Consider the following 10299-nt stretch of genomic DNA (forward strand, 5'->3'; position numbering starts at 1 on the left):
AGCTGTTTTTTTTGCCGTCGAATTCTGTTCCCCCTATGTTTCTTACACAATGAGGTTCTAATATTTATCACTTTACAGCTTATTACACAGCCCAATAGCCAAGTGGTCAGTGCCCTGACAATATTTTTTTTTAGCTTTGGGCGACCCGAGTTCAAGTCCCGTTTCGTCAAACTTTCTTGATAGTATACTGTCCTATCATAATAAAAGGCAAACAAATATATTCTTTAAACTGATGCAAGTTAAGCTCCATCCACAAACAAAAATAAAATCAGCATTTTTAAGCCATTACATCAACATCTCTCATAATGGGAGTGGGGGAACGGATTTCGACAGCTGTTTTTTTTGCCGTCGAATTCTGTTCCCCCTATGTTTCTTACACAATGAGGTTCTAATATTTATCACTTTACAGCTAATTACACAGCCCAATAGCCAAGTGGTCAGTGCCCTGACAATATCTTTTTTTTTTAGCTTTAGGCGACCCGAGTTCAATTCCCGTTTCGTCAAACTTTCTTGATACTATACTGTCCTATCATAATAAAAGGCAAAAAAATATATTATTTAAACTGATGCAAGTTAAGCTCCATCCACACACAAAAATAAAATCAGCATTTTTTAAGCCATTACATCAACACCTCTCATAATGGGAGAGGGGGAACGGATTCCGACAGCTGTTTTTTTTGCCGTCGAATTCTGTTCCCCCTATGTTTCTTACACAATGAGGTTCTAATATTTATCACTTTACAGTTTATTAAACAGCCCAATAGCCAAGTGGTCAGTGCCCTGACAATATCTTTTTTTTTTTAGCTTTGGGCGACCCGAGTTCAATTCCCGTTTCGTCAAACTTTCTTGATACTATACTGTCCTATCATAATAAAAGGCAAAAAAAATTATTATTTAAACTGATGCAAGTTAAGCTCCATCCACACACAAAAATAAAATCAGCATTTTTTAAGCCATTACATCAACACCTCTCATAATGGGAGAGGGGGAACGGATTCCGACAGCTGTTTTTTTTTGCCGTCGAATTCTGTTCCCCGTATGTTTCTTACACAATGAGGTTCTAATATTTATCACTTTACAGCTTATTACACAGCCCAATAGCCAAGTGGTCAGTGCCCTGACATTTTTTTTTTTTAGCTTTGGGCAACCAGAGTTCAAGTCCCGTTTCGTCAAACTTTCTTGATAGTATACTTTCCTATCATAATAAAAGGCAAACATATATTCTTTAAACTGATGCAAGTTAAGCTCCATCCACACACAAAAACAAAATCAGCATTTTTTAAGCCATTACATCAACATCTCTCATAATGGGAGAGGGGGAACGGATTCCGACAGCTGTTTTTTGCCGTCAAATTCTGTTCCCCCTATGTTTCTTACACAATGAGGTTCTAATATTTATCACTTTACAGTTAATTACACAGCCCAATAGCCAAGTGGTCAGTGCCCTGACAATATTTTTTTTTAGCTTTGGGCGACCCGAGTTCAAGTCCCGTTTCGTCAAACTTTCTTGATAGTATACTGTCCTATCATAGTAAAAGGCAAACAAATATATTCTTTAAACTGATGCAAGTTAAGCTCCATCCACAAACAAAAATACAATCAGCATTTTTTAAGCCATTACATCAACATCTCTCATAATGGGAGAGGGGGAACGGATTCCGACAGCTGTTTTTTTTGCCGTCGAATTCTGTTCCCCCTATGTTTCTTACACAATGAGGTTCTAATATTTATCACTTTACAGCTAATTACACAGCCCAATAGCCAAGTGGTCAGTGCCCTGACAATATTTTTTTTTAGCTTTGGGCGACCCGAGTTCAAGTTCCGTTTCGTCAAACTTTCTTGATAGTATACTGTCCTATCATAATAAAAGGCAAACAAATATATTCTTTAAACTGATGCAAGTTAAGCTCCATTCACAAACAAAAATAAAATCAGCATTTTTAAGCCATTACATCAACATCTCTCATAATGGGAGTGGGGGAACGGATTTCGACAGCTGTTTTTTTTGCCGTCGAATTCTGTTCCCCCTATGTTTCTTACACAATGAGGTTCTAATATTTATCACTTTACAGCTAATTACGCAGCCCAATAGCCAAGTGGTCAGTGCCCTGACAATATCTTTTTTTTTTAGCTTTGGGCGACCCGAGTTCAATTCCCGTTTCGTCAAACTTTCTTGATACTATACTGTCCTATCATAATAAAAGGCAAAAAAATATATTATTTAAACTGATGCAAGCTAAGCTCCATCCACACACAAAAATAAAATCAGCATTTTTTAAGCCATTACATCAACACCTCTCATAATGGGAGAGGGGGAACGGATTCCGACAGCTGTTTTTTTTGCTGTCGAATTCTGTTCCCCCTATGTTTCTTACAAAATGAGGTTCTAATATTTATCACTTTACAGCTTATTACACAGCCCAATAGCCAAGTGGTCAGTGCCCTGACAATCTTTTTTTTTAGCTTTGGGCGACCCGAGTTCAAGTCCCGTTTTGTCAAACTTTCTTGATAGTATACTGTCCTATCATAATAAAAGGCAAACAAATATATTCTTTAAACTGATGCAAGTTAAGGTCCATCCACAAACAAAAATAAAATCAGCATTTTTAAGCCATTACATCAACACCTAATGGGAGAGGGGGAACGGATTCCGACAGCTGTTTTTGTTGCCGTCGAATTCTGTTCCCCCTATGTTTCTTACACAATGAGGTTCTAATATTTATCACTTTACAGCTAATTACACAGCCCAATAGCCAAGTGGTCAGTGCCCTGACATTTTTTTTTTTAGCTTTGGGCAACCCGAGTTCAAGTCCCGTTTCGTCAAACTTTCTTGATAGTATACTTTCCTATCATAATAAAAGGCAAACATATATTCTTTAAACTGATGCAAGTTAAGCTCCATCCACACACAAAAATAAAATCAGCATTTTTTAAGCCATTACATCAACACCTCTCATAATGGGAGAGGGGGAACGGATTCCGACAGCTGTTTTTTTGCCGTCGAATTCTGTTCCCCCTATGTTTCTTACACAATGAGGTTCTAATATTTATCACTTTACAGCTATTTGCACAGCCCAATAGCCAAGTGGTCAGTGCCCTGACATTTTTTTTTTTAGCTTTGGGCAACCAGAGTTCAAGTCCCGTTTCGTCAAACTTTCTTGATAGTATACTTTCCTATCATAATAAAAGGCAAACATATATTCTTTAAACTGATGCAAGTTAAGCTCCATCCACACACAAAAATAAAATAAGCATTTTTTAAGCCATTACATCAACATCTCTCATAATGGGAGAGGGGGAACGGATTGCGACAGCTGTTTTTTGCCGTCAAATTCTGTTCCCCCTATGTTTCTTACACAATGAGGTTCTAATACTTATCACTTTACAGTTAATTACACAGCCCAATAGCCAAGTGGTCAGTGCCCTGACAATATTTTTTTTTAGCTTTGGGCGACCCGAGTTCAAGTCCCGTTTCGTCAAACTTTCTTGATAGTATACTGTCCTATCATAATAAAAGGCAAACAAATATATTCTTTAAACTGATGCAAGTTAAGCTCCATCCACACACAAAAATAAAATCAGCATTTTTTAAGCCATTACATCAACACCTCTCATAATGGGAGAGGGGGAACGGATTCCGACAGCTGTTTTTTTTGCCGTCGAATTCTGTTCCCCCTATGTTTCTTACAAAATGAGGTTCTAATATTTATCACTTTACAGCTTATTACACAGCCCAATAGCCAAGTGGTCAGTGCCCTGACAATCTTTTTTTTTAGCTTTGGGCGACCCGAGTTCAAGTCCCGTTTTGTCAAACTTTCTTGATAGTATACTGTCCTATCATAATAAAAGGCAAACAAATATATTCTTTAAACTGATGCAAGTTAAGGTCCATCCACAAACAAAAATAAAATCAGCATTTTTAAGCCATTACATCAACACCTAATGGGAGAGGGGGAACGGATTCCGACAGCTGTTTTTGTTGCCGTCGAATTCTGTTCCCCCTATGTTTCTTACACAATGAGGTTCTAATATTTATCACTTTACAGCTAATTACACAGCCCAATAGCCAAGTGGTCAGTGCCCTGACATTTTTTTTTTTTAGCTTTGGGCAACCCGAGTTCAAGTCCCGTTTCGTCAAACTTTCTTGATAGTATACTTTCCTATCATAATAAAAGGCAAACATATATTCTTTAAACTGATGCAAGTTAAGCTCCATCCACACACAAAAATAAAATCAGCATTTTTTAAGCCATTACATCAACACCTCTCATAATGGGAGAGGGGGAACGGATTCCGACAGCTGTTTTTTTTGCCGTCGAATTCTGTTCCCCCTATGTTTCTTACACAATGAGGTTCTAATATTTATCACTTTACAGCTATTTGCACAGCCCAATAGCCAAGTGGTCAGTGCCCTGACATTTTTTTTTTTAGCTTTGGGCAACCAGAGTTCAAGTCCCGTTTCGTCAAACTTTCTTGATAGTATACTTTCCTATCATAATAAAAGGCAAACATATATTCTTTAAACTGATGCAAGTTAAGCTCCATCCACACACAAAAATAAAATAAGCATTTTTTAAGCCATTACATCAACATCTCTCATAATGGGAGAGGGGGAACGGATTCCGACAGCTGTTTTTTGCCGTCAAATTCTGTTCCCCCTATGTTTCTTACACAATGAGGTTCTAATACTTATCACTTTACAGTTAATTACACAGCCCAATAGCCAAGTGGTCAGTGCCCTGACAATATTTTTTTTTAGCTTTGGGCGACCCGAGTTCAAGTCCCGTTTCGTCAAACTTTCTTGATAGTATACTGTCCTATCATAATAAAAGGCAAACAAATATATTCTTTAAACTGATGCAAGTTAAGCTCCATCCACAAACAAAAATAAAATCAGCATTTTTTAAGCCATTACATCAACATCTCTCATAATGGGAGAGGGGGAACGGATTCCGACAGCTGTTTTTTTTGCCGTCGAATTCTGTTCCCCCTATGTTTCTTACACAATGAGGTTCTAATATTTATCACTTTACAGCTAGTTACACAGCCCAATAGCCAAGTGGTCAGTGCCCTGACAATATTTTTTTTTAGCTTTGGGCGACCCGAGTTCAAGTCCCGTTTCGTCAAACTTTCTTGATAGTATACTGTCCTATCATAATAAAAGGCAAACAAATATATTCTTTAAACTGATGCAAGTTAAGCTCCATCCACAAACAAAAATAAAATCAGCATTTTTAAGCCATTACATCAACATCTCTCATAATGGGAGTGGGGGAACGGATTTCGACAGCTGTTTTTTTTGCCGTCGAATTCTGTTCCCCCTATGTTTCTTACACAATGAGGTTCTAATATTTATCACTTTACAGCTAATTACACAGCCCAATAGCCAAGTGGTCAGTGCCCTGACAATATCTTTTTTTTTTAGCTTTGGGCGACCCGAGTTCAAGTCCCGTTTCGTCAAACTTTCTTGATACTATACTGTCCTATCATAATAAAAGGCAAAAAAATATATTATTTAAACTGATGCAAGTTAAGCTCCATCCACACACAAAAATAAAATCAGCATTTTTTAAGCCATTACATCAACACCTCCCATAATGGGAGAGGGGGAACGGATTCCGACAGCTGTTTTTTTTGCCGTCGAATTCTGTTCCCCCTATGTTTCTTACACAATGAGGTTCTAATATTTATCACTTTACAGCTTATTACACAGCCCAATAGCCAAGTGGTCAGTGCCCTGACAATATTTTTTTTTAGCTTTGGGCGACCCGAGTTCAAGTCCCGTTTCGTCAAACTTTCTTGATAGTATACTGTCCTATCATAATAAAAGGCAAACAAATATATTCTTTAAACTGATGCAAGTTAAGCTCCATCCACAAACAAAAATAAAATCAGCATTTTTAAGCCATTACATCAACATCTCTCATAATGGGAGTGGGGGAACGGATTTCGACAGCTGTTTTTTTTGCCGTCGAATTCTGTTCCCCCTATGTTTCTTACACAATGAGGTTCTAATATTTATCACTTTACAGCTTATTACACAGCCCAATAGCCAAGTGGTCAGTGCCCTGACAATATTTTTTTTTAGCTTTGGGCGACCCGAGTTCAAGTCCCGTTTCGTCAAACTTTCTTGATAGTATACTGTCCTATCATAATAAAAGGCAAACAAATATATTCTTTAAACTGATGCAAGCTAAGCTCCATCCACAAACAAAAATAAAATCAGCATTTTTAAGCCATTACATCAACACCTAATGGGAGAGGGGGAACGGATTCCGACAGCTGTTTTTGTTGCCGTCGAATTCTGTTCCCCCTATGTTTCTTACACAATGAGGTTCTAATATTTATCACTTTACAGTTAATTACACAGCCCAATAGCCAAGTGGTCAGTACCCTGACAATCTTTTTTTTTAGCTTTGGGCGACCCGAGTTCAATTCCCGTTTCGTCAAACTTTCTTGATACTATACTGTCCTATCATAATAAAAGGCAAAAAAATATATTCTTTAAACTGATGCAAGTTAAGCTCCATCCACACACAAAAATAAAATCAGCATTTTTTAAGCCATTACATCAACACCTCTCATAATGGGAGAGGGGGAACGGATTCCGACAGCTGTTTTTTTGGCCGTTGAATTCTGTTCCCCCTATGTTTCTTACACAATGAGGTTCTAATATTTATCACTTTACAGTTTATTAAACAGCCCAATAGCCAAGTGGTCAGTGCCCTGACAATATCTTTTTTTTTTAGCTTTGGGCGACCCGAGTTCAATTCCCGTTTCGTCAAACTTTCTTGATACTATACTGTCCTATCATAATAAAAGGCAAAAAAATTTATTATTTAAACTGATGCAAGTTAAGCTCCATCCACACACAAAAATAAAATCAGCATTTTTTAAGCCATTACATCAACACCTCTCATAATGGGAGAGGGGGAACGGATTCCGACAGCTGTTTTTTTTTGCCGTCGAATTCTGTTCCCCGTATGTTTCTTACACAATGAGGTTCTAATATTTATCACTTTACAGCTTATTACACAGCCCAATAGCCAAGTGGTCAGTGCCCTGACATTTTTTTTTTTTAGCTTTGGGCAACCAGAGTTCAAGTCCCGTTTCGTCAAACTTTCTTGATAGTATACTTTCCTATCATAATAAAAGGCAAACATATATTCTTTAAACTGATGCAAGTTAAGCTCCATCCACACACAAAAACAAAATCAGCATTTTTTAAGCCATTACATCAACATCTCTCATAATGGGAGAGGGGGAACGGATTCCGACAGCTGTTTTTTGCCGTCAAATTCTGTTCCCCCTATGTTTCTTACACAATGAGGTTCTAATATTTATCACTTTACAGTTAATTACACAGCCCAATAGCCAAGTGGTCAGTGCCCTGACAATATTTTTTTTTAGCTTTGGGCGACCCGAGTTCAAGTCCCGTTTCGTCAAACTTTCTTGATAGTATACTGTCCTATCATAGTAAAAGGCAAACAAATATATTCTTTAAACTGATGCAAGTTAAGCTCCATCCACAAACAAAAATACAATCAGCATTTTTTAAGCCATTACATCAACATCTCTCATAATGGGAGAGGGGGAACGGATTCCGACAGCTGTTTTTTTTGCCGTCGAATTCTGTTCCCCCTATGTTTCTTACACAATGAGGTTCTAATATTTATCACTTTACAGCTAATTACACAGCCCAATAGCCAAGTGGTCAGTGCCCTGACAATATTTTTTTTTAGCTTTGGGCGACCCGAGTTCAAGTTCCGTTTCGTCAAACTTTCTTGATAGTATACTGTCCTATCATAATAAAAGGCAAACAAATATATTCTTTAAACTGATGCAAGTTAAGCTCCATTCACAAACAAAAATAAAATCAGCATTTTTAAGCCATTACATCAACATCTCTCATAATGGGAGTGGGGGAACGGATTTCGACAGCTGTTTTTTTTGCCGTCGAATTCTGTTCCCCCTATGTTTCTTACACAATGAGGTTCTAATATTTATCACTTTACAGCTAATTACGCAGCCCAATAGCCAAGTGGTCAGTGCCCTGACAATATCTTTTTTTTTAGCTTTGGGCGACCCGAGTTCAATTCCCGTTTCGTCAAACTTTCTTGATACTATACTGTCCTATCATAATAAAAGGCAAAAAAATATATTATTTAAACTGATGCAAGCTAAGCTCCATCCACACACAAAAATAAAATCAGCATTTTTTAAGCCATTACATCAACACCTCTCATAATGGGAGAGGGGGAACGGATTCCGACAGCTGTTTTTTTTGCCGTCGAATTCTGTTCCCCCTATGTTTCTTACAAAATGAGGTTCTAATATTTATCACTTTACAGCTTATTACACAGCCCAATAGCCAAGTGGTCAGTGCCCTGACAATCTTTTTTTTTAGCTTTGGGCGACCCGAGTTCAAGTCCCGTTTTGTCAAACTTTCTTGATAGTATACTGTCCTATCATAATAAAAGGCAAACAAATATATTCTTTAAACTGATGCAAGTTAAGGTCCATCCACAAACAAAAATAAAATCAGCATTTTTAAGCCATTACATCAACACCTAATGGGAGAGGGGGAACGGATTCCGACAGCTGTTTTTGTTGCCGTCGAATTCTGTTCCCCCTATGTTTCTTACACAATGAGGTTCTAATATTTATCACTTTACAGCTAATTACACAGCCCAATAGCCAAGTGGTCAGTGCCCTGACAATATTTTTTTTTAGCTTTGGGCGACCCGAGTTCAAGTCCCGTTTCGTCAAACTTTCTTGATAGTATACTGTCCTATCATAATAAAAGGCAAACAAATATATTCTTTAAACTGATGCAAGTTAAGCTCCATCCACACACAAAAATAAAATCAGCATTTTTTTAAGCCATTACATCAACACCTCTCATAATGGGAGAGGGGGAACGGATTCCGACAGCTGTTTTTTTTGCCGTCGAATTCTGTTCCCCCTATGTTTCTTACAAAATGAGGTTCTAATATTTATCACTTTACAGCTTATTACACAGCCCAATAGCCAAGTGGTCAGTGCCATGACAATCTTTTTTTTTAGCTTTGGGCGACCCGAGTTCAAGTCCCGTTTTGTCAAACTTTCTTGATAGTATACTGTCCTATCATAATAAAAGGCAAACAAATATATTCTTTAAACTGATGCAAGTTAAGGTCCATCCACAAACAAAAATAAAATCAGCATTTTTAAGCCATTACATCAACACCTAATGGGAGAGGGGGAACGGATTCCGACAGCTGTTTTTGTTGCCGTCGAATTCTGTTCCCCCTATGTTTCTTACACAATGAGGTTCTAATATTTATCACTTTACAGCTAGTTACACAGCCCAATAGCCAAGTGGTCAGTGCCCTGACATTTTTTTTTTTTAGCTTTGGGCAACCCGAGTTCAAGTCCCGTTTCGTCAAACTTTCTTGATAGTATACTTTCCTATCATAATAAAAGGCAAACATATATTCTTTAAACTGATGCAAGTTAAGCTCCATCCACACACAAAAATAAAATCAGCATTTTTTAAGCCATTAAATCAACACCTCTTATAATGGGAGAGGGGGAACGGATTCCGACAGCTGTTTTTTTTGCCGTCGAATTCTGTTCCCCCTATGTTTCTTACACAATGAGGTTCTAATATTTATCACTTTACAGCTATTTGCACAGCCCAATAGCCAAGTGGTCAGTGCCCTGACATTTTTTTTTTTAGCTTTGGGCAACCAGAGTTCAAGTCCCGTTTCGTCAAACTTTCTTGATAGTATACTTTCCTATCATAATAAAAGGCAAACATATATTCTTTAAACTGATGCAAGTTAAGCTCCATCCACACACAAAAATAAAATAAGCATTTTTTAAGCCATTACATCAACATCTCTCATAATGGGAGAGGGGGAACGGATTCCGACAGCTGTTTTTTGCCGTCAAATTCTGTTCCCCCTATGTTTCTTACACAATGAGGTTCTAATACTTATCACTTTACAGTTAATTACACAGCCCAATAGCCAAGTGGTCAGTGCCCTGACAATATTTTTTTTTAGCTTTGGGCGACCCGAGTTCAAGTCCCGTTTCGTCAAACTTTCTTGATAGTATACTGTCCTATCATAATAAAAGGCAAACAAATATATTCTTTAAACTGATGCAAGTTAAGCTCCATCCACACACAAAAATAAAATCAGCATTTTTTAAGCCATTACATCAACACCTCTCATAATGGGAGAGGGGGAACGGATTCCGACAGCTGTTTTTTTTGCCGTCGAATTCTGTTCCCCCTATGTTTCTTACAAAATG

Source organism: Scardinius erythrophthalmus (genome assembly GCF_964197995.2).
Source record: "Scardinius erythrophthalmus genome assembly, chromosome: 12".
NCBI classification, from domain to species: domain Eukaryota; kingdom Metazoa; phylum Chordata; class Actinopteri; order Cypriniformes; family Leuciscidae; genus Scardinius; species Scardinius erythrophthalmus.